We start from the raw sequence: 20,358 nt of genomic DNA, 5'->3' as shown, positions 1-20,358 counted from the left end.
ATCCGGGAGCACAGCGGTCGGAGCTTCGGTCCGGGTCGGGGCAGAGGAACTAGGCAGGGCCGGGGGTAGCGGAGCCGGCACCGGCGGGGTGTGTAAAGGGGGGGCGCACGGTAGGAGCTCACCAACGGGTGGTAGGGCTGGAAGGGGGTGTGTTGTAGGGGGCGACGGGTCCTGCAGGGGAGCGGCGCGGGAAGGGGCGTCTGTGGTGGAGGATCCAGCGGGCGCCAGATCCCGGAGGGAAACCGTATCTTGCCTGCCGTCGGAGTACTCCACGTAGGCGTAACTGGGGTTGGCGTGGAGCAGTCGGACCTTTTCAACTAGGGGGTCCGTTTTATGGCTCCTCGCGTGCCTCCGGAGAAGAATAGGTCCCGGAGCCGTCAGCAAAGGTGGAAGCGAGACCCCGGAGGTAGACTTCCTGGGGAAGAGAAACAATCGCTCATGAGGGGTCTCATTTGTGGCCGTGCAGAGGAGTGACCTAATGGAGTGTAGGGCATCGGGTAGGACCTCCTGCCAGCGGGTGGTTGGGAGATTTCTCGACCGCAGGGCCAGAAGGACAGCCTTCCACACGGTCGCGTTCTCCCTCTCCACCTGCCCGTTTCCCCGTGGGTTATAGCTGATCGTTCTGCTCGAGGCGATGCCTTTGCTGAGCAGATACTGACGCAGTTCATCGCTCATGAACGATGTACCCAGGTCGCTGTGGATATAAGCAGGGAAACCGAACAGGGTGTAGATGCTGTGCAGTGCCTTAATCACCGTGGCTGAGGTCATGTCGGTGCAGGGAATGGCGAATGGGAAACGGGAGAACTCATCGATCACGGTGAGGAAATAGGCATAACGGTTGGTGGACGGGAGGGGCCCCTCGAAGTCCACACTCAGTCGCTCAAAGGGGCCCGAGGCCTTCACGAGCCGAACCTTGTCTGGCCGATAGAAGTATGGTTTGCACTCCGCACAGACCTGGCAGGCCCTGACCATGGCCTTGACCTCCTTGGTTGAGTAAGGTAGGTTGCGGGACTTGATGAAATGGACGAGCCGGGTAACCCCCGGGTGGCAGAGGTCATTGTGGATGGCTTGCAGGCGGTCCTCCTGCGCGTTGGCGCATGTGCCGCGGGACAGGGCATCTGGGGGCACGTTGAGCTCCCCTGGACGATACTTGATATCGTACGAGTAGGTGGAGAGTTCGATCCTCCACCTCAAAATTTTATCGTTTTTTATTTTGCCCCGTTGCGTGTTATCGAACATAGAGGCGACCGACCGTTGGTCGGTGACGAGGGTAAACCTCCTACTGGCGAGGTAGTGTCTCCAGCACCGCACAGCCTCCACAATGGCTTGTGCCTCCTTTTCGACTGCAGAGTGTCGAATCTCGGAGGCGGTGAGAGTTCGGGAGAAGAACGCTACTGGTCTGCCTCCTTGATTGAGGGTAGCAGCCAGGGCGATGTCTGATGCATCGCTCTCTACCTGGAAAGGGATGGTTTCGTCCACCGCATGCATGGCGGCCTTGATGATGTCGGCCTTGATGCGGTTGAAGGCCAATTGAGCCTCAGCCGAGAGGGGAAAAGTGGTGGTCTTTAGGAGTGGGCGGGCTTTGTCCGCATACTTGGGGACCCACTGGGCGTAATAGGAGAAAAGCCCCAAGCACCGTTTGAGGGCCTTGAGGCTGCAGGGGAGAGGGAGTTCCTTAAGGGGGCGCATGCGGTCGGGGTTGGGACCTAGGGCCCCGTCTTCCACGACATAGCCGAGGATGGCCAGCCGGGTGGTGTGGAAAACGCATTTGCCCTCGTTATAGGTCAGGTTAAGGGCTCGGGCGGTCTGGAGGAACTTTTTGAGGTTAGCGTCATGGTCCTGCTGATCATGGCCGCAGATGGTGACATTGTCCAAGTACGGGTATGTAACCCGCAAACCGTACTGGTCCACCATTTGGTCCATCGCTCTTTGAAAGACGGAGATCCCATTTGTGACACCAAAGGGGACCCTGAGGAAGTGGAAGAGCCGGCCGGCTGCTTCGAAGGCAGTATAGAGGCGGTCTTTTGGTCGGATGGGGAGCTGGTGGTAGGCAGATTTGAGGTCGACCGTGGAAAAGACTCGGTATTGGGCGATCCGATTTACCATTTCCGCGATGCGAGGAAGGGGGTACGCATCAAGCTGCGTGAATCGGTTTATGGTCTGGCTATAATCCACGACCATCCGTTTCTTCTCCCCGGACCGGACTACCACCACTTGCGCTCTCCAAGGGCTGTTGCTAGCCTCGATGACCCCCTCTCCCAGTAAACGCTGGACCTCTGACTTGATAAAAGCCATATCTTGGGCACTGTAGCGCCGGCTCCTGGTGGCGACCGACTTACAGTCGGGAGTGAGGTTAGCGAATAGCGAGGGGGGTGCGACTTTCAGTGTCGCAAGGCAGCACACCGTGAGGGGAGGCAAGGGTCCGCCGAACTTCAGTGTCAGGCTTCGGTGGCTGCACTGGAAATCCAGTCCGAGCAGCAGGGGGGCACAGAGGTGAGGGAGGATATAAAATTTGAAACGGGTGTATTTGGCACCCTGGATCGAGAGATCCGCAATACAGCACCCCGTAATTTGTACCGAGTGGGACCCAGATGCGAGGGCTATGGTTTGGGATGTGGGATGGGTGCGTAGGGAGCAGCGCCTTACCGTTTCAGGGTGGATAAAGCTCTCCGTGCTCCCGGAGTCGAAGAGGCATGCAGTGTTGTGCCCGTTGACCTGGACCTGCATCATGGAGTTCTGCAGGTGTTTTGGCCGAGTTTGATCGAGGGTGGTCGCACCCAGTCGCGGGTAGTCGGTGTCGTAAAATGGCCGCTGCCGTTGGTCGCACATGTCGGGTCGAGAAGATGGCCGCCGACCAGATGGCCGCTCCCATGATTCGCGTGAGGCTGATGACGCGTCAGAAGAGGACGTGTCAGGTCGGTGCGCAGCAGCATTGCGAGGCCTGCGGGCCTGAGAGCCTGATTTTCGGGCCGGCTGTTCTTTGGTTTTCTGGCCCCTGGGTCTGGCCAGGCAGACCCTCGCAAAGTGCCCTTTCTTCCCGCAGTCGCTGCAGATCGCGGAGCGGGCTGGGCAGCGTGGGCGTGGGTGCTGGCCCTGCCCGCAGAAGTAGCAAGGTGTGCCCCCATGGTGAGCGGGTCGCCGCGTGGCGCAGGCCTGTAATACGGGCGAGTCTGAGGAAGTCCGGGGGGGGGGCTGGCAGAGTCCGCGGGGTACGTACCCAAGTTATGTCGGGCCACCTCCAGCGAGGAGGCGAGCGTTAGCGTCTCCTGGAGGTCTTTTGCCCCATTTTCGAGCAGTCGCTGCCGGATGTAGGTCGAGCGGATGCCGGACACGAAAGAATCTCTGATGTGCAGGTTCATATGGACTTCCCCTGTCACATCCTGATGGTCACAGTCCCTGGGCAGCGCGGTGAGTTTCTCAACAAACTCGTCAAGCGATTCCCCCGAGCGCTGCCGGCAGGCAGAGAGCAGATGCCGGGCGTGCAGCTCATTGACGGGTTTGACAAACCGCTTGCGGAGCAACTCAATCGCTTCCTCATAAATCGTCGCCTTTTCGAGCGTGGCGGAGATTCTGTGACTCACCCGGGCGTGGAGTAGACGCAGCTTGCGTGGCCCCAGGATGGGAGTCTCTGCGGAATCCAGGTAGGCCTCGAAGCACCGCAGCCAGTATTAAAAAAATTCCTTTGCCTCTGGCGTTCGTGCTTCCAGATTGAGCTTCTCTGGTTTTAGGCCTGCGTCCATCCTGAATCTAGTTTAGCCTAATAAATTGAGGTACCCTCAATAATGATGCTTAGAGATTAAACTGTAAAGAAGGCTTTATTAGGCTAATAACTATGCTACAGATTTGGACGAGAGCTGACTGCTATACAGACCATGAGGCAGGCCTTTATGTATGGCTCTCAGATGGGCGGAGCCAGAGGCGGAGTCCCCAGGGTTCCAAGCCTGGTCTTAAAGGGGACATCACCTTACATGATGATAAGGCAGTAACCGTTCATCACAAAAATGCTCTGACCACACATGACGGTGTGGTGTTAAAAGACACCCTTTATGTGGTTCCTGAACAGGACAGGAATTAACTGATGTGTTTGTTCCATGACGGTCATGGACATCAGGGAATCGATCTCACTACAGCCCACCTCAGGCAGCTTTGTTGGTGGCCGAATTTAAAGGACGTTGTAAATCACTACATCGAGAATTGTCTTATCTGTGCCCAGAATAGTCCGGACAGATAGGCCAAAAAGGCTGAGCTTAGCCACACCCGACCCGTTAACGGCCCCTGGACTAACCTCCAGATTGATTTTATAGGACCATTGCCCCCTTGCAGGAATGGTTATAAATATGTACTCGTGGTGATAGACACGTTTACAAAATGGGTGGAAGCATTCCCATCCAGAACTAACACGGCAAAGACCACAGCCAAGATTTTAACCCATCACATCTTTACGAGATGGGGACTCCCCCGCAGCATTGAATCCGACCAAGGTTCCCATTTTACGGGACGTGTCATGAAGAACGTCCTCACGATATTTGGCATTACCCAAAAATTTCACATAGCATACCACCCACAGTCGAGTGGTATCGTGGAGCGCATGAATCGGACCCTAAAATCCACCCTCAGAAAAATGGTACAGCAAAACAACACCACTTGGGACTCAGTTCTCCCTTTTGCACTGATGTTTTTGCGCAATACAGTTTCAACTTCCACAGGGTACACCCCACACACCCTCATGACCGGACGCACCATGAAAGGCACAGAATTTTGTACAAGCTCAATATGGGGAAGAACGAGCTGTTCGTAGTTCAGCTAGGGGACCAGTAGAGGGGGATTGGCGAGCTCCCACTAAAACGGGTGGAGAGGAGATTCAGATATTTGGGGGTCCAGGTGGCCAGGAGCTGGGGGGCCCTGCATAGGCTTAACTTTACAAGGCTGGTGGAGCAAATGGAGGAGGAGTTCAAGAGGTGGGCCGCGCTGCCGCTGTCCCTGGCGGGTAGGGTGCAGTCAATCAAAATGATGGTGCTCCCAAGGTTTTTGTTCTTGTTCCAGTGCCTCCCCGTGTTTATCCCAAAGGCTTTTTTCAGGTGGGTTAACGGGAGTATAATGGGGTTTGTGTGGGCGCGAGGGACTCTGAGGGTGAGAAGGGTGTTCCTGGAGCGGAGTAGAGATAGGGGGGGCTGGCGCTGCCCAACCTCTGTGGGTATTACTGGGCCGCCAATGCGACAATGGTGCACAAGTGGGTGATGGAGGGGGAGGGGGCTGCATGGAAGAGGCTGGAGACGGCGTCCTGTGTGGGTACGAGTCTGGGGGCGCTGGCAACGGCGCCGCAGCCGCTCCCTCCAAGGAGGTATACCATGAGCCCAGTGGTGGTGGCGGCCCTCAAAATTTGGGGGCAGTGGAGGCGGCATAGTGGGGAAGTTAGGGCCTCGGCGTGGACCCCATTACGGGGGAACCACTGGTTCGCCCCAGGAAGAACAGGTGGAGGGTTTTCGGGGTGGCACAGGGCAGGGATACGAAAGTTGGGGGACCTGTTTGTGGACGGGAAGTTCGCGAGCTTGGGTGAGCTGGAGGAGAAGTACGGGCTCCCCCCGGGGAACACCTTCAGGTACTTACAGGTAAGGGCGTTTGCCAGACGGCAGGTGGTGGAATTCCCACGGCTACTGCCACACACAGTACAGGACAGGGTGCTCTCAGGGGGGTGGGTGGGAGTGGAGAAGATCTCGGAAACTTACCAGGTGGTGCAGGAGGAGGAGGAGGCCTCGGTGGTGGAGTTGAAAGGTAAGTGGGAGGAGGAGTTGGGAGAGGAGATCGAAGAGGGGACGTGGGCAGATGCCCTAGGGAGGGTGAACTCTTCCTCTTCGTGCGCGAGGCTCAGCATCATACAGTTTAAGGTGCTGCACAGGGCACACATGACCGGGACAAGGATGAGCAGGTTCTTTGGGGGTGAGGACAGGTGTGTTAGGTGCTCAGGGAGCCCAGCAAATCACACCCATATGTTCTGGGCATGCCCTGCGCTAGAGGAATTTTGGAAGGGCGTAGCGAGGACGGTGTCGAGGGTGGTAGGATCCAGGGTCAAACCGGGCTGGGGTCTCGCAATATTTGGGGTGGCAGAGGAGCCGGGAGTGCAGGAGGTGAAAGAGGCCGGTATTCTGGCCTTTGCGTCCCTGGTAGCCCGGCGAAGGATTCTCCTTCAGTGGAAAGATACGAGGCCCCCAAGCGTGGAATCCTGGATCAGCGATATGGCAGGGTTCATTAAATTGGAGAGGGTGAAATTCACCTTGAGAGGGACGGTACAAGGGTTCTTTAGGTGGTGGCAACAGTTCTTAGACTTTCTGGCAGAACGCTAGACATTGGTCAATGGCAGCAACAGCTCGGGGGGTGGGGGTGGGTTTACTTTATTTTTGTTTATGTTATTTACACTGGAAGGGTCTGAGGGGGTGTATACACCTGTTGTCTTAAGTCGTGGTATTAATGTTAATTTATTATTTAGGTACGGGGGGGAGGGGTTTGGGGGGTTGCTTTTTTAGATTGTGTTTTGTACTTAACCCTGTTGGGTTCTTTTTTCTTTCTCATTTTGTTATTGATATTTTAATAAAAATTATTTTAAAAAAAAGAAAGGCACAGAATTTTTATTAGGTTTAGACTTGACCAGCCCCGAAGTGACGGCCCTCACACACGGGAACACGGTCAAACAATTAGTGGAGAATGTTAAAACGGCTCAGCTAGCAGCCGCAGTGAAATTGGGCACAAGAAAGAAACAGAGCAAGGCCTGTTTCGACAAGACAGTGCATGTGACTGAGTTCAGTGTAGGACAGCAAGTCATGCTCTCCGTATACAACCCCAGCACATTCCTGTCACCAAAGTACTCGGGTCCGTACTCCATTGCGGACAAAGTAAGCCCGTAAGTCTACAAAATAAAGTATCCCAACGGAAAGACTGCGTGGTTCCATATCAACCAGTTGAAGGTTTATGGAACACAGTCTAACCACGCACACCACACCCCGCCCACAGCCAACGTAACCCTACCGTCCCTCAACACGTCCAGCCCAGCCACGGACTCAACCTCGAGTCCACCCCCGAAATATACACTCCGCCCCGGAACGCCCACAGACTGCAGCAGCAGAGACAGCGACTGTGACTCGGACAATAGCCACAGCACACCACCCTACTATCCCCATGCAACAGGACCCACACCCAGCGAATCTGACCACGATTCGAGTGATCCCTTCATGATCACTTTCCTAAACAAACCCCACCACCGACCACCGACCCACAATGACGACCCCGATTCCGTCCCCACACTAGACACCACCAATTGGCACAGAGACAGTTTTTACAGACTCGTCCGGAATGACGAGAGCGATCCGAAATCATACCAAGCAGTCCTATCAACCCTGATACATTCAAGAGTTTGGCATCCGGGAGAAGATGACGACCTTGAGTCTGACTCCCAAAACGAGAACCCCTTTGCGACCCTGTTCGCAACTGATAAATGAGGTGTCCAGATAATGTTTAAAAAGGAACCGCTTGGGAGAAAACGGTTTCCTTTCTGATGGAACCTGCAGCATGTTTTATGTTGTTTGTAGTGTTTGTTAAATGTTGTATGTCAGACCGGAATTTTTTTTTCCACGGCCCCACGCCTTTTCAGCAGAAACCACTGAGGACTTGCCCACAGAGACTTGTAATGTCCCAGACGCCAGTTCAGAGGAACTCGTCTGACGACGACAGACGCCCGTTCATAACTGCCCTTCTGGTTCAAAGGTAGAACCAATACGGCAACCCCCCACGATGACTACATTTCTTGCCCGTTCTTGTCGGTTGCTCAGGCAGTGGAGAAACGGCTTGGGACCCGCCCTGCCTGGGAACCCCCCCTCTGGTCAGCTACGCTCGGGTAGGGGACACACGGCATTGGTCGCCGTCCTACCCGGGGACTCCATCCAACTCTTACCCATCGCGGCCCATACGCACCTCATTTTGGACAGTTTTACTTCAAAAAGTTTTGTTTTGTTTCAGGTAACCCTTAGGTTGCCAACCATATGCTATTTACATCCTCAAACATTTGGATGGTAAATCGCACAGTCTGCGAGACGGCTCGCACTGGTTCATTATTTGTAAGTGTGTCTTGTCCTGAAATTCGGTTTTTGAAAAAAAAAAATGAGGGAGTCACACATAGTGACCAATTATAAAGGGAGTAATTGGCACTAAAGGACAGACAGGCTATCATACGAGATGTTAAACCAAGATAGTAACAGACACTATGCTTGTTTCCACAGAACTCCAGAAGCTCCAGGACAGGAGACGAGAAGGGAAGAGAAGAGAAGTGAAAGAAGAAGAACCATGAGGACATCCTCCGCATGGCTGATCGTTATCATGGACATTTGGTTGCGCGCGAATGTGACCCCCATGACCTCAACCCCCCAGCCGTTAATGATTCACTTCCCCACAGTACCCAAAGCCCAGTCACCAGCGACACCACACCATCTTGGTGTGACAGGTTTATAACCTGGTACTCCCTGTCCTACTTGATAGAATCCCTATTGGTATTGGCGATACTCTGCTGCATCGTGCAGACTATCCATCTGAGAAAATGGAGAAGGAGAGCCTACCACGCTCGCACCCCGGTATATAGGATCAGGTCCCCTATTTTCAGATAGGACCAGACCCCCGACCCCCGCGATCTATAATAAAGAGCATTCGTTTGCGTTTTTGTTGTAAATAAAGAAATGTTCATGAGCAATTGTACGATCCTGAGCTTGACTGCCAAGCCAGGAAAAATGTGTATAAACTGCTATGATTTTGTTTGTATGGTTGAGGAAGTTAGAGTGATGACATTTTTAAGTGAGTGTAGTGTATTAAGGATAGTTAGAGGTTCCCATTTTCTTGTTTTGTAATGCATGTCTCTGTTTGACATAGCGCCCCTTAGAATTGTCAGTTGAACATTTTTTGCATAGTTATGGTCAGTGTAGAGGCCATGAAAGAAGTGCTCACCGGGTCAGGGAATGAAGACAATGCAGTTATGTGATCCTTCACGCTTCGCGTTAGGATCACAAGGAGGGTGTGTAGCCACCTAAGTTGGCCAACTCCCGATTTAAAATGGCGAACGGCAAAGGCTGAAGGGAAATTCAGCCAACACAGGCAGAAACCAGCAGGTGCAGATTTGCTGTGTATTTAACTCTGCAAAAGCCCAGACAGCATCGATACCAGCGACCATCAGCATAATAATGTAGCAGCCATCTACATACTATTGAGCAATCCCCAGGAACAATAGCAACATTTGGGACACACAAAACTAAGCCAGACTCCCCGGTGCCAGCAGGAGCCAACACAAAAGAGGTTAACGAACACCTCAAGAACGCCCATCGATCAGGGAACCGCTCCAGTATTGGAGAAATCGAACCAAGCGATTGGAACAAAGTCCAATCACCTAGAACCAGGTACAGGGTCCGCCCCGAAAGGCGGGAAGCCCCTGGGGACTATAAAGTTAAACCCCCAAGTTCAACTCGCTCTCTTCTTCCTGCCTGGGTCATCCAGCAACGCGAACCAACCTTGACCGTGACCGGTGCAGTGACCGCCGAAAGAAGTAAGTCTCAAGTCAACGCTCGCTACGAGATAGGCGCTCCTAGCTACCAATCCGTACCAACTTCGAATCCCGCAGACTCAGAACCCGAACGAAAGGCCATTTGTTCCCCTGACCTAGTGGGCCAGTTTCAAGTTAAGTATAGGCCTGTTAGTTGTAGAAGTAGCTTAGACATAGAATTTGTGCATGAGTAGCGATTACTGTGTATAATAAATGTGCTTTGATTTGAATCTTACTAATCGGTGTATTGAGTTATTGATCATTACTTGGACTTGAACCTCGTGGCGGTATCATAAAGATACCTGGCTACTCGAGAGCAAAGGTAATAAAACAGAGCAATTGAACCAACCGGAAAGTTAGCAACACCTGGATAGAAACTCTGCAAAGGATTCTCCTGGGGTCCTCTCAGTGGTATTAAACTGGTAACGCTGGACTATCGTGGACGGGGTTGGGTTAAAATGTTGCCCCACTAAGTTCATAAGTTCATCACACCTTGGTGTCTGGCGCAGAACACAAAACATATGGGTGCCGCAGGCAGTGAGCAAAATGACCACCTGGTGCTCGTTTTTGGTGATGTTGTTTGCCCGGAAATAGTAATTGTGCGTACTGGTTCCAACTTTCCAGCACAGCATCAAAAACATCCAAACGTCCGTACAGAGGCACGGTGTAACAGAAAAACAACCTCCAACCTGTATCCACCAAATATACAGGGAGGTGGCTTCAGCAGCATAGACACCTATCCACTTTAACCCTCGTCACCAGTTTTATGAGGGCCACGAAGAATCCAGCACGAGTTGAAGGATAGAAAGAAATAACATTTATTTACAATAACATATATATACAACAGCAGCAGCAACTCCCTTGCTGCTCACTCTTCTTCAGGTGGTTCCAAACTGGCCAGTTTCATTTATGCAGGGAATCTGCTAATGATTTCTCCGACCCCCTCATTGGTGAAGCTCATACCCCCAAAGGATTGTGGGATTGCCATTAGTCCCCATTAGTCCCCAGCCAGTGGTAAGCAGGCAGGTTATAACAGTTTTGTTCCCCTTATTTGAGGAAAGATGTAGTGGCATTGGAGGCAGTTCAGAGGAGGTTCACTAGATTGATTCCAGAGATGAGGGGTTTGTCGTATGAGGAGAGATTGAACAGTTTAGTCCTGTACTCCCTCGAGTTTAGAAGAATGAGAGGAGATCTAATTGAGGTATACTAGATGCTAAAAGGTATATATAAAATAGACGTGGAGCTGATGTTTCCTCTTGTGGGACATTCTAAAACGAGAGGTCATAATCTTAGAATAAGAGGGAGCAAAATTAAAACAGATTTGAGGAGAAACTACTTCTCCCGTAGGGTTGTTAATCTGTGGAATTCGCTGCCCCCAGAGTGCGGTGGATGCAGGACCGTGAGTAAACTTAAGGAGGAATTAGACAGATATTTAATTGGTAATGGGTTGGAGGTTATGGGGAAAGGGCAGGACGGTGGAGTTGAGGCCAGGATGGGATCAGCCATGATCACATTGAGGGTGTTAGGCCCGGGAGGTTAAATTGACATGGCCAGCATGGTAGCACAAGTGGATAGCACTGTGGCTTCACAGCGCCAGGGTTCCAGGTTCGATTCCCCGCTGGGACACTGTCTGTGTGGAGTCTGCACGTTCTCCCCGTGTCTGCGTGGGTTTCCTCCGGGTGCTCCGATTTCCTCCCACAGTCCACAGGCGTGCAGTTTTGGTGGATTCGCCATGCTAAATTGCCCTTAGTGTCCAAAAAGGTTAGGTGGGGTTATTGGGTTACGGGGATAGGGAGGAAGTGAGGACTTAAGTGGGTCGGTGCAGACTCGATGGGCCGAATGGCCTCCTTCTACACTGTATGTTCTATGACTACTCCCACTCCTAGGTCATGTGTTCTAGGGATGCGATGCTCTGGCTGAATTCACAATCCAGCTCTTGGTCTGTAATATTGTAGGTAACAGAGGAACATATCAGCCATGATGGAATGGCGGAGCAGACCCGATGGGCCAAATGGCCTAATTCTGCTCCTAGATCTTATGGTCTTATGAACATCATGGCAATGGTGGAAAGGTGTTGTAGGGTATTGGTAGGAGCCGTACCGCTGGACCAGAAGTTCCTGGTTCGGGTCCAATATTAGGTTAGCTACGGAAAGAGCATTTATAACACGGCTTAATGGACTGGTAATCAGCTCCGAAATCCTTCCACCACTTTCCCCACTATTTCCCCTAAGGGAAAAACAGTTTGGGTGTGAAGATATGCTGAAAATTGGCAATGATAGTAACGGAGAGGACCACCCACTCTACCTGTATGTCTGAGGGGGATGTGTTTGGTTATGGGCTTGGTGCAGATATTTAAGAAGAAATGGGAAGATAATGAACTATCACTACTCCTAAAACAATATTTAGGCTGTTTTTTTAAAGAAAGAACAAAATAACTATGCAGTAAGGAAAGACACTACCTTTCTCACCCTGTATTAATTGCTATGCTTGCAGAAAAGTCTGTAGTTTTATGACCTGCACTGTTTACTGTTTCTATTCTCAGCTCTGAGGACGTTGGACTCAAAACATTAACTCTGGGCAGGATTCTCCGTTTCAGAGACTAAGTGTAGGATTCTGTTTTGAAGACTGTTCTCCTGCCGGAGCTGAATTATGCAAATCGGGACCCGATTCCAAATCCTAAACAACGCAAATTTTTGCATGGCAAGGATTGCGAGGGATTCCCGAGAAAAATCCCACTCTCGGGCAGCCATTTTGAACGGGCGGTCGATTGCGAAGTCCTGCGGCTGGGCCTCCCTCCGCCCCGCAGCACAATTCAGCAACACCCCCACCTCAGGATTTTCTTTTTTTTTAAATTAAGGGGCAATTTAGCGTGGCCAATCCATCTATCCTGCACATCTTTTGAGTTGTGGGGGCAAAACCCACGCAAACACAGGGAGAATGTGCAAACTCCACACGGACAGTGACCCAGAGCCGGGATCGAAACTGGGACCTTGGTGCCGTGAGGCAGCAATGCTAACCACTTTGCCAGTGCTGCCCAAACCTCAGGATTTTCTGGGTCATCCCTGCCCCTGCCCCTCCAGCACAGGGGGGGTGACCTGACCTCCCCACTTCCCCCAAGACCTAGTGGTACTATGGGGGGATGGGGGGAACCCTCCGATGGGAATTGGAGGGAACTCCCAAAAGTTACCCCCTTGGCCCACAGCAAAGTCCACCGCGGCAGGTACATGCTTGTCAAGACCTGCACTAATTCTCACCCACGTGATTCCCAGTCTTGATGACCCACTGTCATCCTCCCTCTGGCACGAGGTGCGAACCTTGATCCCGCCAGCAGGGGACTGGAGCATCGGAAACAGATCGGCAGCAGTTTTATTTCTGACGTTGGATTCTCCGCTGCATTGGGAACTCCGCTACTGGAGGCGATTGGTAGAGAATCCAGCCCTATGTTGTCCCAATGGAGCTGAATTGCTCCTGGTTTCCGCCGGTGCTGGGAGTTGGGGCCAGAAGTGATTCACTGTCCTTTGCCATCTAAATATATGCTTGGCGGGGATCGCAAGGCATTCCGTCGTGAATCCTGCTGGCGGCCCGCCATTTTGAGTGAGTGGCTTGACAGTGGGGTCTGGCAGCTGCCTCCCCTCCCTTATGAAATGAAAATCACTTATTGTCACAAGTAGGCTTCAAATCAAGTTACTGTGAAAAGCCCCTAGTCGCCACATTCCAGCGCCTGTTCGGGGAGGCTGGTACGGGAATTGAACCGTGCTGCTGGCCTGCCTTGGGCTGCTTTAAAAGCCAGCGATTTAGCCCTGTGCTAAACCAGCCCCTTATTGATGTAGTCAAAGTAAGAATATTGCTCTTTTATTTTATTCTTAACTCCAGCCTTAGTTCCCACGATACTATGCAAGCACTAGTTACTAATAACAAAACCACCCCTCACTACACCTCCTTTTTCTGATACTCACATTTTCCATTGTCCACTCCTTACTTTAAAAAAAATAAATTTAGAGTACCCAATTATTTTTTTTCCAATTAAGGGGCAATTTAGCGTGGCCAATCCACCTGTCCTGCACATCTTTGGGTTGTGGGGGTGAGAATGTGAAATCTCCACACGGACAGTGACCTCAAACCAGGGTCCTCAGAGCCGTGAGGCAGCAGTGCTAACCACTGCGCCACCATGCCGCCATCCACTCCTTATTTTACTGATTAATCACTTTCAGACAAATAGCCCGCTGAACAGCCTCCACCCTCCATTTTCAAACCGTTCAAAGCAAATGACAAAAAAATATTTTTAATGCCTGATAATCTTTCCCCACGATTGCACCCAGCAGTGTACTGGAGATTGATCTTCAATTCTTGGAGACTTCAGGTTAATCCTGGGAGTTTGACAACCCAAACTAATCTTAAACATTCACGGGTAGCTCAGGATGACTCACCCTCTGTTTGTTTTCCACAATTCATGGGAGCACACGACAACTCCTTCTTGAGGTCACAAATACTGCCTGAAACACTCCTGTTTTAGGAATCACGGTTGGTAACCACATCCACCTGGATATGAAGAAGATCATTCAGCCCAACATGCCACCTTGGATGGGTGTCACCTCAAGGCCTATCACAGATTTTTCCTTTTGGTTCTTTCCTCCCCTACAACTCCACCCACCGTCCCCCCCAACCCCTGCCCTTCCCCCGCCCCACCCTTCTCCATCCACATACTTATTTTAAAACCTGTTCATCTCTAACGTTTTCCAATTTTGATGAAAGGTCATCAACCTTTAACATTAACTCTGCTTCTCTCCAATGCTGCTGAGTATTTCCTGCACTTTCAACGCCCACAGGATTTTGCTGTTATTCTGTGGCTTCTCATGAACATTACTAAGGAGCAGCCTGAATAAACGTTTCCCAAATATACTACAATAGACTTGAAGCTCTCATTTCACAAGGGCTTTGAAGTACTCCTGTCAGAGAAATAGAATAACAAGGCGAGGAGCTCCAGTGTGAGCAAGTTCTGTCTTGTTACTCGTCAGATAATTCCTATTCATAGTGCAGGCTGGATAGACCAGTTCTGCAGACTCTTGTTTAAAGTGGGAGAGCAGGTTAAATGACTCACACAGGTTGCTTTCAAAGGGTTAGTTATGATTCTAATTGGGTCAAAACTTGATCGCCGACTTACACTCACTGTAAATTATATTCAAAAGGAGACTATGCATTGCAATAAGGAATAAATCCTGCTGTTGTTTCATAACTCTATAATAACTACAGAAAAATGCTCCCTGATGTTAACACTGTCACTTCACAGTGCCAGAGTCCCGGGTTCGATTCCTGGCGTTCTCCCCATGTGTGTGCGGGTTTCCTCCGGGTCCTCCCACAAGTCCCGAAAGACGCGCTGTTAGGTGAATTGGACGTTGTGAATTCTCCCTCTGTGTGTCCGAACAGGCGCCGGAATGTGGCGACTAGGGGCTTTACCCAGTAATTTCATTGCAGTGTTAATGTAAACCTACTTGTGACAATAAAGATTATTATTATTATCTTTATTATTATCACAATTAGATTTACGTTAACGCTTCAATGAAGTTACTGTCCCCTAGGTGCCACACTCCGGCGCCTGTTCAGGAAATGGCCACCCTACCCCCGTTTCTCCTGTTGTTTGTACCCAGAGAAGGTAAAAGCAGTTTAAATGCTCAGGCTGTAATAAAAACAAAATACTGCAGATGCTGGGTATCTGAAAGGAAAACAGAAAATGCTGGAAATACTCAGCAGGCTTGGCAGCGTCTGTGGAGAGAGAATCAGAGTCAACATTTCGAGTCTGTAAATTCTCAGGCAAGCGACCACTCGGAAGCGATGTCTGTAGCAAAAATTCAGTGTTATTCAGGTGTTATACACTCCTCCTACTCCGCAAAGGTCTCCCACACTTGGTCCTCACCTGGGTCGGGGTATTTATATCCCAGCAGTCCTTTGAACAGAGGGGTTAGCCCTGCCCCCTCATCTGGGTAGTTCATATTCAGGTGAGGCGATGGACTCTGATGATGCAGATATCTCTGCCTCCTGTCGGGTTATAACAGAGTCCTTACGACTTAGAATTTTAGAATCCCTACAGTGCCGAAGGAAACCATTTGACCCATCGAGTCTGCACCGACCTCCCAAAAGAACACTCGACCCTGGCCCACGCCCCAGTTCACCCCACCCTATAACCTAACCTCTTCAGAACTGACTTACGACCTTCAAATGCTGAACTTTTTGTTCATTGTGGGTTAATGACATGAACCTGAATAAGGGGGCAAGTTGATCATCCTTATAGTTATATCCAGTTTGAATGTTGCATGACTATTTCTTCCTGATTTTATGTGTTCAAATATATTGATGATTGCAACCTATGTTATATAACGATTCATCAGTTACAATTCCACTAGATTGTGAAGTGACATTATATTTTAATAATGGGCTTTCAGCTCGCTGAATGGCTCAGTGGGAAATGCAGTACAGAAACATACCAGGAATGTCCCTGGCACTTCAAGTTGAGGGCAGGTTGGAGGGTAATGCCAATAAGAGGGGATCAGGGGTTTGAGCCAGGGATGATGGATGCGAGGTTCCGGGGATGGGAGGAGAACGGGATGAAAGAGATGAAGGATCTGTTTTTGGAGGGGCGGTTGGAGGAGTTGAGGGTGAAGTATGGGCTCCAGCGTGAGGAGGACTTCAGGTATATGCAGGTGTGAAATTTCGCAAGAAAAGTCTTCCTGAACTTTCTGGTGGCACTGTCCTCCATGTTGTTGGAGGAGGTGATGTCAGTGGCGGGCTGAAGAGTCGGGTCATTTCGGCGATCTATGGTCCGATCATGGAGGAGGACAAGGAGACTATGGAAGGGATTAAGGCCAAGTGACAGCAAGAGCTGGGGATGAGGCTGGAAGAAGAATTTTTTATTCTTTAATTTAGAGTACCCAATTCATTTTTTCCAATTAAGGGGCAATTTAGCGTGTCTAATCCACCTACCCTGCACGTCTTTGGGTTATGGGGCCGAAACCCACGCAAACACGGGGAGAATGTGCAAACTCCACACGGACAGTGACCCAGAAACGGGATTGAACCTGGGGCCTCGGTGCCGTGAGACTGCAGTGATAACCACTGCGCCACTGTGCTGCCCTAGAATCTTGTATATTTCACTGAGTTCACCTCCCATTCTTCTAATCTCCAGACAGTATAGATCCAATTTATTCAGCTTCTCATCATAGGACAGCCCCCTCATCCCAGATAACAAGCAGTTTAGTTATTGGCTTGTCCTTTGAGGCTGTTGGTTAAAGTTTTGGTGTTCTTTGGCTAGTTTCCAACTTATAAATGTTAATTTTGACTGCTAGATTCATTGGTGCCTAAAGCCAGTAATGCCATTTTTGTCTGCTTACACGCCAGTTGTACTGCCACCTTGAGCAATCAGACAGGACACCTTTAGGACTGGAGGATGGAAGGGAGAAGCAAGGAAGATTGATGAGTGGAAGAGCAGGACTCTGTGTAGAAATCCTTACCCACAGTGAGTCTTCAGGGAGTTTATCTCTGACCACAACATCACTGAGGAGCAATATCTGTGGCACCTATGCTTCACTGAGCCATGTCTGATGCTGCAGCTACAACTCAAGCTGTGCACCAGGGCATGGACCACTGCCTCTGGTAATCAAGGTCACCATGGCCTTTAATTTCTATATGGCAGGCTCTTTCTGGATGGCAGCCAGTTACATCAGTGACATCTCACGGCTTTCACTCCGCCACTGTATCAGGGAGATCACCGAGGCTTTCTGTGCTAGGAGCATTATCTACATTTCATGTCCATGTCCAAATGCAGCAAGACCTGGAAAATAACCAGGCTTGTGCTGACAAGTAGCAAGTTACATTTGTGCCACACAAGTGCCAGGTAATAACCATCTCCTACAAGAGAGGATTGCCCCATGACATTCAATGGCATCATCACCACTGAATCCCCCACAATCAACATCCTGGGAGTTACCATTTAAAAATTAGTGTGGCCAATACACCTACCCTGTACATCTTTGGGTTGTGGAGATGAGTCCCACGCTGACATGCGTAGAATGTGCAAACTCCACACGGACAGTGACCCGGGGCCGGGATCAAACCCCGGTCCTCGGCGCAGTGATGCAGCAGCGCTAACCACTGCGCCACCGTGCCGCCCTACATCCGGGGAGTTACAATGGACCACAAACTGAATTGGACTAGCTGCATTAATGCTGTGGCTACCTGAGCAGGTCATAGGCTAGGAATTCTGTGGTGAGTAGCTCACCTCCTGACCCTCCAAAGCCTGTACAAGTCAGGAGTGTAATGGAATACTCTCCACTTGCCTGGATGAGTGCAGCTCCAACAACACTCAAGAAGCTCAAAACCATCCAGGACAAAGCAGTCCGCTTGACTGTTCCTCCTTCCACAAACATTCAAACCCTGCACCGCTGACAAACTGTGACAGCCGTGTGTACCATCTACAAGATGCCCTGCAATAACTCACCAAGGTCCCTTAGGCAGCACGTTCCAAACCCATGACCATTATCATCTGGAAGGACAAGAGCAGAAGATACCTGGGAAGCCCACCACCTGGAGGTTCCCCTCCAAGTCACCTGCCAACCCGACTTGGAAATATATTGCCGTTCCTTCACTGTTGCTGGGTCAAAATCCTGGGGAACTCCCTCCCTAACAGCACTGTGCATGTATCTACACCTCAGGGACTGCAGAGGTTCAAGAAAGCAGCTCACCACCACCTTCTGAAGGGCAACTAGGGATGGGCAATAAATGCTGGCCTAGACAGTGACGTCCACATCCTCTAAATTAATTTTCAAAAACATTACTTTTCCAGTGGCCAGAGTGAAGCAGGTTTTGCTCACATGACAGGCTTCCTCAGAGTGTAAGGTGCCATTGACTGATACATTCCAGAAAGCTAGATGGTGAAGGGTGGAACTGGAACCAATCTTTCTCTGCTTCTATAACCATTTATTACAAACTGACACCTCTGAATCCCAGCCACAATTTCAGTCTGTTCCTATTTATAGGGGCACATGTTGCCCACCACCTACATAAAATTGAATGTAACTGATACTTCATTATAACATTGACTACCTCCAAATTGTCTTGGATGCTTGCCATTACCAGCCTAGCATCTTTATTAATCAAAAAGGATACCACTCCCTCATAGTGCAGTAGATGTTTGACCATAGGCAGTGCAATGTGTATATGCCCAGCCTTTATCACCTCATCCAGTCTTCTCTGTTGCCTTTGTTCTAACAAGAGCATCGTTATAGGCTGGATACTGGCTGACATGGCCATCCAATTTCACTTGTCAAAAACTCAGACACAGGTGCAGAGCACATTTTCAAACACAACTCAAATATCTGTCATGAACATTATTGAGCAGAAAATCATCATACTCAAGAAGCATACCAGGGCTTTGAGGTATAGCCTGAGTGGGTATGCAGATCTGAGGCTGGTAACGTGGCCCCTTTAAGGGGCGATTCTTCACAGGCTATGTGACCTGCCCGGAGCCAATGGGGACTGAGCACGCAAACCACAGCCTATTGGGTACGAGGGCATGGACCTGAATAGTAGGGTATCATCAGAGTAAGCTTGCTAGTCGATGGAACTAGACCTGTGTTGGCGTTGTGCTGTTCTGTATATAAAGTTCATCTTTTGTTAACGAAAACACCGTTGTGATTTACTGCTGCCTTGTCACTTTGCCTCGCAACGCAAAACGGCTGTAAGTCTGCTGATACTTGTTGCTCGCAATTCCTGCACTATTTGGGAACCTCTGGACACTTTGCATATGGGGAACCATGTTTGTTGGAAAAGTCTCCAACAGTTTGAGCTTGAATTTAGGGTTTTCTAGCCTGAGGGACAGCTGAAATCACTGGAGAATCAGGGAGGCTGAGAATTTCCTGGATTATATGTTCGTGGAGGTGGTCATCCCACAGGTATAAACAGTTCAGGATAATAATTGGGTGGCCTCTGGGAAAGTAGAAAGAGGCAGGAAGTAGAGGAGTCTTCATGATGTGTGCCACTCTCAAGCCAGTACCCAGCATTGGAAGCTACTGGGAGTGGCGACTCCTTGAAGGAACGCAGTCCAGACCATGACATCAATAGGGCAATATGGCTGCAGAGGTGGGAACAGCAAAACCTAGAAATGCAATCATTAGGGCGGCATGTGGCGCAATGGTTAGCACTGGGACTGCGGGGCTGAGGACCCGGGTTCGAAACACGGCCCTGGGTCACTGTCCATGTAGAGTTTGCACATTCTCCCCATGTCTGCGTGGGTTTGACCCCCACAACCCAAAGATGTGCTAGTTAGGTGGATTGGCCATGCTAAATTGCCCCTTAATTGGAAAAGAAAAATAATTGGCTACTCTAAATGAAAAAAAAAGAAATGCAATCGTTATAGGAGATTCAATGGTAGGGGAACAGACATTTCTGTAACCACCATTATTCAGACATTGTCCATGTTGCGTCAATGTTCTCCCAGTTCTGAAGAACAATCATATTGGACTTGAAACATGAACTCAGTTTCGGTCTCACGCTGTTGCATATCATAGAATCATAGAATTTACAATGCAAAAGGAGGCCATTCGGCCCATCGAGTCTGCACCAGCCCTTGGAAAGAGCACAACACCCAAGCTCCACCCCATCCCTGTAACCCAACCTAACCTTTTTTGGACACTAAGGGCAATTTAGTATCGCCAATCCACCAACCTGCACATCTTTGGACTGTGGGAGAAAACCGGAGCACCCAGAGGAAACCTACGCAGACACAGGGAGAACGTGCA

General features: G+C 50.3%; 1 long non-coding RNA gene across 1 annotated transcript in view; it reads right to left on the bottom strand.

Annotated features, from left to right (window-relative positions):
• The window catches only part of LOC140386028 (uncharacterized), a 41,923-nt gene extending 27,766 nt beyond the window's left edge, over window positions 1-14,157 (bottom strand). Inside the window, exon 1 of the long non-coding RNA XR_011933541.1 lies at window positions 13,999-14,157. This is a non-coding gene — a long non-coding RNA (uncharacterized lncRNA). The remainder of the gene's footprint in view (window positions 1-13,998) is intronic.
• Window positions 14,158-20,358: the final 6,201 nt, after the last annotated feature.

This window comes from Scyliorhinus torazame, chromosome 11, assembly GCF_047496885.1.
Source record: "Scyliorhinus torazame isolate Kashiwa2021f chromosome 11, sScyTor2.1, whole genome shotgun sequence".
NCBI classification, from domain to species: domain Eukaryota; kingdom Metazoa; phylum Chordata; class Chondrichthyes; order Carcharhiniformes; family Scyliorhinidae; genus Scyliorhinus; species Scyliorhinus torazame.
Note: the sequence above shows the minus strand (reverse complement) of the source record. Positions and strands in the feature narration are given on the sequence as shown.